This window comes from Hyperoodon ampullatus (assembly GCF_949752795.1).
Source record: "Hyperoodon ampullatus genome assembly, chromosome: 8".
Classification (NCBI taxonomy): Eukaryota; Metazoa; Chordata; class Mammalia; order Artiodactyla; family Ziphiidae; genus Hyperoodon; species Hyperoodon ampullatus.
The window spans coordinates 66,106,928-66,119,816 of NC_136921.1; positions in this window are offsets into that span (position 1 = coordinate 66,106,928).

Below are 12,889 nucleotides of genomic sequence, written 5' to 3' on the forward strand. Positions count from 1 at the left end.
GTTTCCTCATCTGTAAAATGGGACAATACCAGTAGTAATATCCCCTCTTTCATTTATGATTTTAGTATTTTGAGTCTTCTCTTTGTTTTTCTTGGTCAGTCCAGGTAAATGTTTGTCAATTTTGTTTATCTTCTTGAAGAATCAACAATCAGGTGATTTCACTGATTCTCCTGCTTTTCTGTTCACTATTTTTTAAAAATCTCTGTTTTAATCCTTATTGTTTTTTTCCTTCTTCTAAATTTGGGTTTAATTTCTCTTTTTATTTTTTACCCACTGTCTTAAGGTGGAATGTTAGGTTGTCAATAGACTCCAGAACTTCAAAATTGCTTTACTGGACAGTTTCTGCTAGACAACTCTTGTCTAGGTGGAGAGAGAGATTTCTGGAACTTCTTACTCTGCCATCTTCTCAGAACCCTCCCAAGACTAGCTTTTTTTTAGGCTGGTCTTTGACGTTTGTTTTGACACCAGTTGGGCTGTTTTTAGCAGTGTCTTTCCCTAGTTCTCTCTGGTGAACACGTTAGCCTATGTTTTAGCTTATTGCTCTTAATTAAAAGGACCTATTGTTTTCTATAGCACTCTTAGGCTTGAACTACTGCACACGCTGTTTCAAATAAAGTCCGTTCTTTTGATGAGAGCCTTGGATCTCTCTTTTCTTATGGACTGACTCTCCCTTGGGCAAAATTTCCCAGCTACCACTCTGAGCAATGGCTGGCATGGTAGTCTCTAGTCTTCTTGGCTTGCCTCTACCCTACAAGTGAGCACTGGGATGAGGGTGATTGAGGCCCCAGTGTTCTTGGTTTGTCAAGCCTGGGATAGAACCTCCATCCTATGGATTAAGGCTGGATGGTAGTAAAGTTCTCATCAGGAATTTAGCCTCTTTACTTTGGAGTTGGAGGGAATGAGAAATGCTGGTGGCTTGGATCTCCTAGGGAAATATGATAACCATTGATTAGGAGATGAGGGGAGAGAGAGTCCTGTCTTCTTGATCACACCTCTTTGGAGTGGAGCTTCCGTCAAGCTGAGATGGGTAGGACAAGGGAGGGAGTAGGTCATGGCTCAAATGCCGTGGACACTTGCTATTCTTATCAAGTTTAATATATTCTGTTGAATAAATGTTTCTTCATTTGTTGTATGCCCATAGGACGATTTCCAGAGATTACAAATGTTTGTTTTAAAACTGGTTTTCACCAGCTTTGCTTGTTTTGCTGGGGACTGGGTCCGCTCAGCTCCTCATGTTACCATCCTGGAAGTGGAATTCCCATCCAATCCATTCTGTGCCCCACTGAGAGGAGGTTTTCTTTGGGGCATTTTGATCGATATCATTACTTTGTTTAGAAACTTTCAAAATTCCTGTGCCAGAGACTATAGTTGAGATTTAATAGCCATTTCCCCCTTCCTCCTCAAGCACAGAATCCCAGTGTTATTTGAGGCAGCGGTGCACCCAGACAAAAGACTATATAGCAGTTAGGTGTGGCCAAGTAAGTGAATTCTGGCCTGTAAGTGGATGTATTGCCTGTGTTTTGAAGAAAACTGCTTAAAGGGAGCTGTTCAGTCAGGATTATGACCCTTTGCCTTTCTTGTTGACTAGAATATGGTCCTGATGGCTGGAGTGCTAGCAGTCACCTTGGACAATGAGGCAGTCTTAAGGATGGAAGTCACGCAGTGAGGGTGGCAGAGTAGAGACATAGAAAACATTTTTACTTTGATTACTGAGTCCTTTGTTACTTCCTGGAGCTGCCATATCAGTCCTGCATTGCCTTCTTATAACGAGTATAAATCTGTGTGTGTTTAAGCCACTGTTTTTTCAAATGTCACCTCCTCTAAGTCTTGCTTGACCCCTTGACAGCTAGAAATGGTCTCTCTTTCCTTTGAATTCTCATTGCACTTGCCTCTAACTCCCTGTGGCATGATACACGATATAACGTTTCTCCTTGTATTAATAGTACTTAGTTTTATGCTGAAAGGAACCAAATGACTAGCCTAATAAAATCTAGTCCAGATCGCCTAAGGCCGGCCATGGGGGAGGAATCAACAAGTGAGGAGTGCTGGATGGACCTCAAAGCCCTCATCCTTGCCCTGAGATTCACTTCTCTCCTGGGGCTTTCTCCCTACTACCTATTGGCTAGCTTTGGGAACCACTGCTTTACTTTTGAGGGTTCAACCCAAGTATGAGGACAGACAACACTCAACTATTCCCTTAATTCCATTTGGCACAGCTGAGAACAGGCTAGAAGATATTCTTTAAAGATTATTGAAAGCTCTGAATAACAAAGGAGAAATAAATAAGACAGTAAAATAACACCAGTAAAATAATCTATTTCACCCCCCTTAGCCTGGGGGCCCTGCAGTATGCTTTGGTGCCTCCATGTAGCAGATACATTCGGTCCCTTGTCATCTTCGCATTCCAGTGGCCAAACTATCCAGATGCAGCCATAACATTATCTTAAAGCCTTTGGAATATGAAGGTAGTGGATGTCTGGATCTGGCATGCCCAAGCTGAGACCTGGATCCTAATATTTTTTGAAACAATATCGAAGAGGATAAAAAACAAACAGCTTTTGTCATTTAAAAGCTGCCTTGGGGCTTCCCTGGTGGCGCAGTGGTTGAGAGTCCGCCTGCTGATGCAGGGGACACGGGTTTGTGCCCTGGTCCGGGAAGATCCCGCATGCCGCGGAGCGGCTAGGCCCGTGAGCCATGGCCACTGAGCCTGCGCGTCCAGAGCCTGTGCTCCGCAACAGGAGAGGCCACAACAGTGAGAGGCCCATGTACCGCAAAAAAAAAAAAAAAAAAAAAAAAAAAAAAAGCTGCCTTGTAGGGGACTTCCCTGGTGGTCCAGTGGTTAAGACTTCACCTTCCCACGCAGGAGGTGCAGGTTCCATCCCTGGGCGGGGAGCTAAGATCCCACATGCCTCGGGACCAAAAAACCAAAACATAAAACAGAAGCAATATTGTAACAAATTCAATAAAGGCTTTAAAAATGGTCCACATAAAAAAAATCTTTAAAAAAAAGACAACTGCCTTGTCAAGGTAATTATTTTGAACCTAGAATTACATTCAAATGGAAATTTTATAAATGCAAATGTAAAGCAAAGATCCTCTTGTAAATGAAGATGTTTGAGACTAGTTCCCAGGAGCTAAACTTAGAATTTAAGATAGTAAAATGTCATCCTTGCTGGATGCTGAGTAGTATCTCTCTCTACAAACTTGATAGCTTTGGGAGAAAACGCCCCTAACTTAAAAGGGGACAGGGCTTCCCTGGTGGCTCAGTGGTTAAGAATCTGCCTGCTAATTCAGGGACACACGTTCGAGCCCTGGTCCGGGAAAATCCCACATGCCACAGAGCAACTAAGCCCACGTGCCACAACTACTGAGCCTGCGCTCTAGAGCCTGTGAGCTACAACTACTGAGCCCACGTGCCACAGCTACTGAGACCCATGTGCCTAGAGCCCGTACTCTGCAACAAGGGAAGCCAGCGCAATGAGAAACCTGCACACCGCAAAGAAGAGTAGCCTCCGCTTGCCGCAACTAGAGAAAGCCTGCGCGCAGCAACGAAGACCCAACGCAGCCATAAATAAATTTAAATAAAGAGATAAATAAATAAATAAAGGGGGACAATAATGATGGAAGAGCTAGCATGGTACCTGGGTCTTGGACTTGCACTGAACCCCTATATTAATCAAAGGGATGGAGGTTAGGCCATAACAGAACTGTTTTCGAGGAAGAATTTGTGAGACTCAGGGCTTAAGGCAGAACTTCAGGGCAGGTGACAGGTAGCTGAGAGCTAATAATAAAAAATAAAAACAATAATAGCACATACTTCTATAGGGCTTATTCTATGCCAGGCATTGCTCTAACACATAATACTTGATTTGTTTTACTTTATTAATCCTCATAGTAACCTTTGAGGTAGTACGATTATCATCCCTATTTTACTTTTTCTTTTTTTTTTTTTTTTTTGTGGTACGCAGGCCTCTCACTGTTGTGGCCTCTCCCATTGTGGAGCACAGGCTCCGGACGCGCAGTCTTAGCGGCCATGGCTCACGGGCCTAGCCGCTCCGCGGCATGTGGGATCTTCCCGGACCGGGGCACAAACCCGTGTCCCCTGCATCGGCAGGCGGACTCTCAACCACTGTGCCACCAGGGAAGCCCTATCATCCCTATTTTACGGATGAGTAAATTGAGGCATAGTAGGTTAGGTAGCGTGCCCCAGATCACTCAGCTCTGAAGAAGTGGAGTTGGGATTGAAGCCCACGCAGTCCAGCTCCAGAGCCTGGGACCTCAATTTACTGTCCACGTAAGGAAAGTGTCTGTTTCTTTCCACCTCTACATGAAATCCTGAGCTCTTGTTAATGGCATTGCATCTTCCTTATGAAGCTGTATATTCCTGATGAAAAGAAAAAACGGGTGATTTCATCCACTTATTTTTCATCTGACCACTTTTACTGACCTTACATATTAGGTCAATTAACTTTTTAGCTGACTCTTACTATTTGGAGGTGGTGGTGGTCGTGAACATATCTTTCCTGCGATTGTGTATAATTTTGCTTCCCCTTTTTCTACAGCTATGACTCCCATTTCTGTTTGTTGCCTTACCACATTGAGTGTAATTTATGGAATAGTAAGAATGGGATTAAGTTTTAGAGTGGCTGTTGGAAGGATAAATATGAGATCAGAGTATATGGTGCAGAGTGAGCAGTTAAGAAGCTCCTGCAGTAATTTAGGTGTGACGTCATTATACCTGAGTCTAGGATAGTTGCTAGGGACGTATAAGGAAGGATATACGGGCACGATATTTTAGACAAAGAATTTACTGGACTTAGTGATGTGGGTGAACAATTAAATAAACAAACCCTACCTGAAATCTAGTATTCTACCTGATGGTGACAATCTGTAACAGATGTTGGTATCAATTGAAAACATATGTCTGGTCATCTAAAAGGGGTAAGAGGAAGCGAATGAATCACAAGTCTCAGTTTATGACAGCATTAGCAGAGATAGAGAGATTCTATTCTATCTTTATCTATCCATCCATCCATCCATTCATTTATGTATGGATCCATCCACCTATCAATCTATCTAATTTTAAAAAATCAGATCTCTGTGGTTCAGTCTTCAGTCCCTGAACTATCCAGCCCCATTGCTTGTCTGACTGCTCCAGAACCACCAGCATCCTTCCCCCTCATGTCTTCTACACATTCTATTCCCTATCCTTCCTCCCATCTTAGTTTAAATGGCACTTGCTGTGGGAGCCCTGCCCTGATCGCCCCAGCCCTCCAGCCAGTACCACCACATATCCTGCACTTTTCTTTCCAAAGTACTTGCCACGATTGCAATTCAATAGGTATTTGTGTGACTGTGAAGTCTGTTGCCCTCACTAGACCATAAGCTCCGTGAAGGCATGCACCAAGGCTGTATCTGTTCCTGCCGTATCCCTAGTGCCCAGCACAGTGCCTGGAATATAGTTCATAATCCATAATCCTCTTGCATGGATTTATGACTATCAACAACATATCTTTTTTTTTTTTTTTTTTGCTGTACGCGGGCCTCTCACTGTTGTGGCCTCTCCCGTTGCGGAGCACAGGCTCCGGACGCGCAGGCTCAGCGGCCATGGCTCACAGGCCCAGCCGCTCCACGACATGTGGGATCTTCCCGGACCGGGGCACAAACCCGTGTCCCCTGCATCGGCAGGCGGACTCCCAACCACTGCGCCACCAGGGAAGCCCATCAAAAACATATCTTAAATAATTTGCCCTTGTGTAGAGCTTTTCTAGTTTCTAGAGTGACATTTTGTCTGTTGTGCACCATCTGGTCTTCACACCAACCCTGTGAGACATGGGACGTTTAGCTGGCACCTTACAGGTGGACTGTATTTTCACCTGCATCATCTCATTCCGTGCTCACTTATATGCTCATCGTTTACACACCAGCAGAACTGGGCTCTGAACGCAACGTAATTTTTGTTTGTTTGGGCATTTTTTGGCCGTGCTGCACGGCTTGCGGGATCTTAGTTCCCCACCCAGGGGTTGAACCTGGGCCCTCAGCAGTGAAAGCTCTGACTCCTAACCACTGGACCGCCAGGGAAGTCCCCCACATTATACTCTTGACACGCACAGGTCCTTCTCTCTGCTGAGCACGTCCGCCCATTGTGGACGCCATTGTGCCCCACCCAGACCCCCTCTACCAGCTTGTGCTCCCGTCTCCCAGCACTGGGAGCGTCAGCTCCTCTCTGGAGAGTTGCCTTCCTCCTAACCTGAGAGAGAACCCCACACATCCAGTGACTGACCGACACGGGGGTACAAAAGGCTACCCCTTTCCTCAAAGGGGTGCAGTTATATGCCAGAGTTTCCTGGTGGGGCCAGGCTGGAGCCGGTCTCCTGCGGCCTCACCATGCCTCACTCCCCTGCTCCCCACACTCTTTCAGAAACCACTGTCATGGGACTGCCCATCTCAGGCTTTGCTTCTGGGGAGCCCAAATCAAGACACAACTGCCTTGGACTTCCCTGGTGGCAGTGGATACGTCTCCATGCTCCCAATGCAGGGGCCTGGGTTCGATCCCTGGTCAGGGAACTAGATCCCACATGCATGCTGCAACTAAGAGTTCGCATGCCACAACTAAGGAGCCCTGGAGCCGCAACTAAGGAGCCCATGTGCTGCAACTTAGGAGCCCACCTGCCACAACTAAGACGCTGTGCAACCAAATAAATAAATATTTTTTAAAAAAAATAGAGCTGCCTTGTCCACCTTACACACCTCTCTTCATCCTACAAAGCATTTCCACCAGAGACAACCTTCTTCTGCCTGGAGGTGGTAAAACAGGTGAGTGCAGGCAGCGTGGTCCTCAGAGAGGCTACACCCAAGCACCGGGTGGTCCCAGCAGGCTAGCAGGTGTGGCGGGATCTCTACAGAGTCGGCATTTCTGGAAGCCACCCTGCCAGTGTCCAGGGATGAGGAAGCCAGGAAGGACCTTCCCTGTGTCACTGAGGTGCACGGTGAGTTGGCCCCCCTGGTGGGAGAGAAGCAATACCCGCTCCTCAGCCCCCCTTCCCTCACTCCTAATGCCTGAACATGGAGGAAGGGGAGTGGGTTATACACAGGAGCTTGCATTCGTGCAGCCCTGCTATCTCGATCCCTACCACCACTGGACCCCTTGATGTCCAAGATTCCAAACAGAGAGACCCAGCGAGAAGCTGGAGCCTTCTCCAACCTGCCTGAGGCCTGCCTCCCTCCTGGGGGTGCTGTCAGTGGAGACCCCATGCCTCTCCCACAAGGACATGGCTTTACTCTGTGAACACTGCAATTCCACTCCTCTGAAGCCCCCAATTCAGTTATTTTCCAGGTCTCTGTTTCTCTCCTAGATGGCAAACTCCAGGAAGGCAGGCACCGTGCCTTGCTTATCTTAGTAGCTCCTGTGGTAGCAAGAATATAAATGTTAGTTTTGAGTTGAAAGCGTTCTTAGAGTTACATGGTATCGTTTCCTAGGACAGAGTCTTGTGATCAATCTCATTAAATGAGGGAATAAATATTTTCCTTTGATTAGGATATTCCAATAACTCAATCAAAAGTATATTATGGTAGGACTTCCCTGGTGGTCCAGTGGTTAAGACTTCGCCTTCCACTGCAGGGGGTGTGGGGTCAATCCCTGATTGGGGAAGTTCTGCATGCCTCATGGTGTGGCCAAAAAAAAAAAAAAAAACCAAAAGTATATTAAGGTAGATTTGTTAGTTAAGGCCAATTTTTATTTATATTTTAGGGCAGGGAGGCCTATAGGTGTCCTCACTCTTTTAATTATTTATTTATTTTTTATTATTTTTTTTTTGATGTGGACTATTTTTAAAGTCTTTCTTGAATTTGTTACAGTATTGCTTTTGTCTCATGTTTTGATTTCTTGACCCTGAGGCATGTGAGATCTTAGCTCCCCAACCAGGGATGGAACCCTCACCCGCCACCCCCTCATTGGAAGGCTTTGTAACCACTGGGCTGCCAGGGGAGTCCCTCCAACTCTTTTAAATAGGAAGATGTCTTTTGTTTTTTAAGTCGATTCCTCAGGCTTACTTGACATTTTGAAAATAGGAAGAGAGTAGGCTGTGATGAGAGTCCTCCAGGCAGAATAAGAACCTTTCACACAGCAATTTGTTTTGTCCCACGCGTGGAAAATCCCCAAACCATTTCTATTTCTTTTTGGAATAAAGTGAGCCAGTCTCAGGGTGCTTCTCTCTCTCTCTCTCTGGTCCTGATCCTCCTCACTTTCTGACTGCATTCTGCTCACAGATGGAGACTGCAGATAGGCACAGAGTGCATGACCCACTTTCAGATGAAAGAGAGTGGAACGTAGTCATTTTTTCAACTATACACATATTTAAAAATAAGTAAACCTCCCTCCCTCCTTCCCTCCCTTCCTCCCTGCTTCCTGTCTCCTCCCCTCCCTCGTTGTGGTAGTAAATGGCCTCCGTGTGTCCACACCTTAGTCAGCTCGGACTGCCATAACCAAACGCCACAGACTTGGGGGCTTAAACAACAAAAACTGACTTTCTCACAGTGCTGGAGGTTGGGGGGCGTCTAAGATCAATGTTCCATCAGGGTCCGGTTGTGGTCAGAACTCTCTTTCTGGCTGCAGATGGTCACCTTCTCACTGTGTCCTCACATGGTAGAGAGAGAGAGAGATTTCTCTCTTCCTCTTCTTACAAGGCCACAGTCCCTATCAGATTAGGACCCCACTCTTATAACCTCATTTAACCTTAATTACCTTCCCAAAGGCCCTGTCTCCAGATATGGTCACATTGGAGGCTAAGGTTTCAATATATGAATTTAGGGGGACACGATTCAGTCCGTATTTACAGCCTTGCCCTGCAGCTTTGCAGTCCTCTCTCACTCTGTCTCTGGTCTCAGTCATGTGGCTTGACTTGAAGTGTGAGGCAAGCAGAGCCTTGAAAAGTACATGCACATTTGCACCTAACCTCTTACATAGCTGGGCTTGCTCACGCTACCTCGCCATGAGAACATGCCTGGGCTGGCTTCCTGGGGTGATGGAGAGAAGTGGAGGGAAGCTTCGACCATCTTAGAACACGCTGACAGCCAGCTGATCCCCCAAATTGGGAGAGAGCCCAGCCAAGTCAGCAGAACTGTCCAGAGACTGACTCATAGACTGGAGAGACATAATCTGCAGTTGTTATTTCAGGCCACTGCAAATGAGACCCAAAGGCTGAAACTATCCATACAATCTCCATTCGGTAAGAAGGGCTATCTGTTTGGCTCTGCTATCCAGTGAAGCCAAAGGGGGAGGAACAGAGAGCCCATGGACAGAGTGATGAGTCTCTCCCATTCTATCCCTGGATTTGTATCTCACTGGTGTTTCTAACTGGGCTTAGAACTCTTCTTTCATTTGATCACTCCCCACTTAAAAACTTCCAGTGATTTCCCACTGTCAGCTGAATGCCACCCAGACACCACCACCTGTGGTCCAAGGCTCTCAGTAATCTGGCATAAACACACTTTTCCAATTTTAGTCCCCAGATGTGTCCATTCAAGTTTGCATTTCTTGTTCCCTGAAGGTACAAGTGCTTGCATGCCTGGTATTTCTGTCACTTTCAGTAGGAAGTCTGCCTCTGTACACATTTTAGGGTTTGATTTATGTTGCCCTCCCAGAAAAATTATACACATCTACCCTCCTGCCAGTAGGATAAGAGAAGGTTGCCTTCTTTGTATGCATTACAGCATTGGGTGTTATCATCCTTTGTAATTGTTGCTAGTTTAGTAGGCATTCTTTTGGTTACTAATAAGGCTGAATAGTTTTTCATGTATTTAAGGGTAATTTGTAATTCTTTTGTTTATTGGGTTTTTATGCTCTCGGCTAGTTTTTCTATTGTGCATTACAACTGTCATATTGATTTGTAAGAATTCTTTATTAAAGATATCGACTCTTTGTCATATATGTTGCAAAAACCTTCCTTAGCAGGTTGTGTTATTTTATTATTGCATATGATTTTTGATGTATAAGATTTTATATTTTTATGAAGTTTAATATGTTTCTTTTTTCCTTTGATAGTAGCCATCTTAAGGTTTTTTTCGTTGTTTGTTTAGAATGACTATTTCTCTTTTAATCTCTTTATATCTTGTCTCCCAGTTAGACTGAAGCTCTTTGAGAGAAGGGTCTCTTTCCAAAGTTGTACTCCTTGACTCTACTCTCTGCCCTATTTCAGTGTAAGTGACAAATAAGTGACGGTTAATTCATTTATTGTTGTGACAGGCAGCCTTCTAAGATGGTCCCCAATGATCCATGCCTCCTGCTATTCACACCTAAGTGTAATTCCCTCCTTTTGAAAGCATGCAGGACCTAGTGACTTACTTCTAATCAAGGAAGTATGCAAAAATGATTGGATGAGATTAAGCTATGAGAGACTGTCATTTTGGTCTTGTTTCCTCTCTCTCACTTGCTCTGATGATGTCTACTGCTCTTCAGAGGCTCACATGACAAAGAACTGAGGGTAGCCTCTGGCCAACAACCAGTGAGGAATGGAATCCTGCCAAAAAACACAAGACTGATCAGGAAATGGATCCTTCCCCAGTCTGAGCCTTGAGATGGTTGCAGCCCTGGCTGCACGAGAGAGGAAACTTGGGCCACAGGACTCAGCTAAGTGATGCCCAATTCCTGACCCACTGTGAAATAATAAATGTTGTTTTAAGCCAGTAGGTGTGGGGGTAATTTGTTACGCAGCAGTAGATAACTAATACCATTGTTGAAAAAAAAATGCTCTAGTCTTTGTGTACTTTTCTCTGACCTCTGTTGAACAAAACCTCATCTTATTTACTGTTTCAAAAAGTAAAGGAGAATCTCTATAGGGAACCACATCAACCTTGGAATTCACAGTCTTTATTTAACGTATTTACAAGGAATTGATTTGCCAAGGATGCTGCTGTATTTCTCCACTGTGGGCAATAGGAAACGTGTTTTTATTTATTCTCCTTTCCCACAGTGTCTGAGGAGGATGGAGCTGCTGACTAGAGGAGCCCCCTGTGTTTTTCTGAGCACAGTGATAAGTTAGAGGCTGCAAGCCTGGGACGCAGGTGGAACACCACAGACTGACTCTGCATCAGGGAAGAACAGTGCAGGAAATGTCAGGACCTGGAGAGAGGAGACACATGGGATGCTGGGGTGGAAAAGGACCCTCTGTGATGTATGATGGAGATGGGAATTTGGAGACATGAAGTCTGTCTAGTAGTGATTTTTAAATAGTTCACTGTGGGGTGTGCAATAGAAATCCCTCATCTGGGATTCCTGTTACATTTTTAGTAAAGTTTACGTTACTTCCTAAGCTTTCCTGAGAGTGGATTTTTAGAGGAACTAACAATGTTGAATTCTGTCTCCAAGTAGGGCCTGAATGAATTTAGGCATAGTTACTGAAAGATGAGGGAGTCGTTGACATTCAGGTCACACTAGGATTGTGCTGTCAGCCCGGGGAAGGGCAGAGGTGCCCATGCCTCTCACCTCCTGCATCTCAGCTCCTAACTGGGCCTGGTGCCTGGTACCTGGTTGCCAGAGCTCATTCACAGGTGGGCCCCTACCTCTACCCCCAAGACACAAGAGTTTGGCTTTTCTCTCTCCTCTGCTCTCCCTCCTTAGACTCAGTGGTTCTCCATTGTATTTGTCCAGAGCCCTGGATTTTTTTCTGCAAGAATTAATACTAAAGATTTCTAAAGATTTAATCTAGTAAAATGAATCTCAGTTGATGTGTCAGCTCCCCTGGAGAGAACAGACTTTCTCCTTCAGATCAGCTAATGTCATGTTAAAAGGAAGTGATAGTCTTTGCTTCTTCCCCACTGAGCTGGGTTATCTGGGCCTCTTGAGGTGCTAAATTTTAAAAGACACCCTGATTTTCCATTCCATGGCAATAGGCTATTTTTGCAAGGTTTTTTTTTTTTTTTTTTGCAAGTTTTAAAGGGACTTTTCGACACTTTAAAAAACATTTTCACCTGTTCATTTGGTTTTTAATCTTCACTAGGGCCAGATATTTTTTGTACTTATAGGAATGGAGCTGGGCCCAGACCGTCAGAAATGATTAAACCCACACGGGAACCTGCAGATCCCAGGGTTTGAGTTAAATGACTATCCCAGTGACTGCCAAAGATGGGGAGCTGATGTGAAAATTGAAGCAATTACCTAGATCACTCAGGCAGAAGGATTTCTGAGCCTTCTTTTCCTTGAACAATCCAGATAATTGCTTCAATTTACACTTCTCACTAGCAGTAGAGACTGGGATAGAAGCCGTTCTCCAGGACTGAGCTGAATAGAGAAGCAGAGTGCTCCGAAAATGATTCTGATCACTCCAGAGGGAAGGGGGGATGGGGTGGGATTCACATGCCTCGATTTCTATTAGGCTCAAGCTAGGCAAAGGGAGACTGTTCATTGTTGCGTGAGTGATCCAGATAATTCCTTATTTATTTTCTGTCCCATCTCAACATTGAATTTTGGGGGCCAAGCAGGTGTTGCTGGTGGAGGCGTTGGAAGAAACTGTGGCTGGGGAACTTGGAGGCTGTTTGAGGCCCTTACCCTGTGCTAGTGGGTGAATTCCTCAGTTCATTAACTGCCCTCAAAGGACCTATAAATTCCAGCTTCAAGAAGGCTTTGCTGGGTCAGGAAGGAGGGGAGTGGCGTAGGCGCTGTCCTGGAAGAGCATAGCACACCTCTTAACTTAACCGTGAGCAAAAGTCAGGGCAGCAGGACTTGACCAATTCCAGAAGCAGATGATTCCTTTACTAGGACACTCAGGGATTCATTGCTGCAATGGGAAATGCACATTTGTTGAGTGAATGAGTGATGCATGAACACATGAAAGACATTTATTGAGTTGCTACTTTGTGTCTAGCATTATGCCGGGCCTTGGAATAATTCACT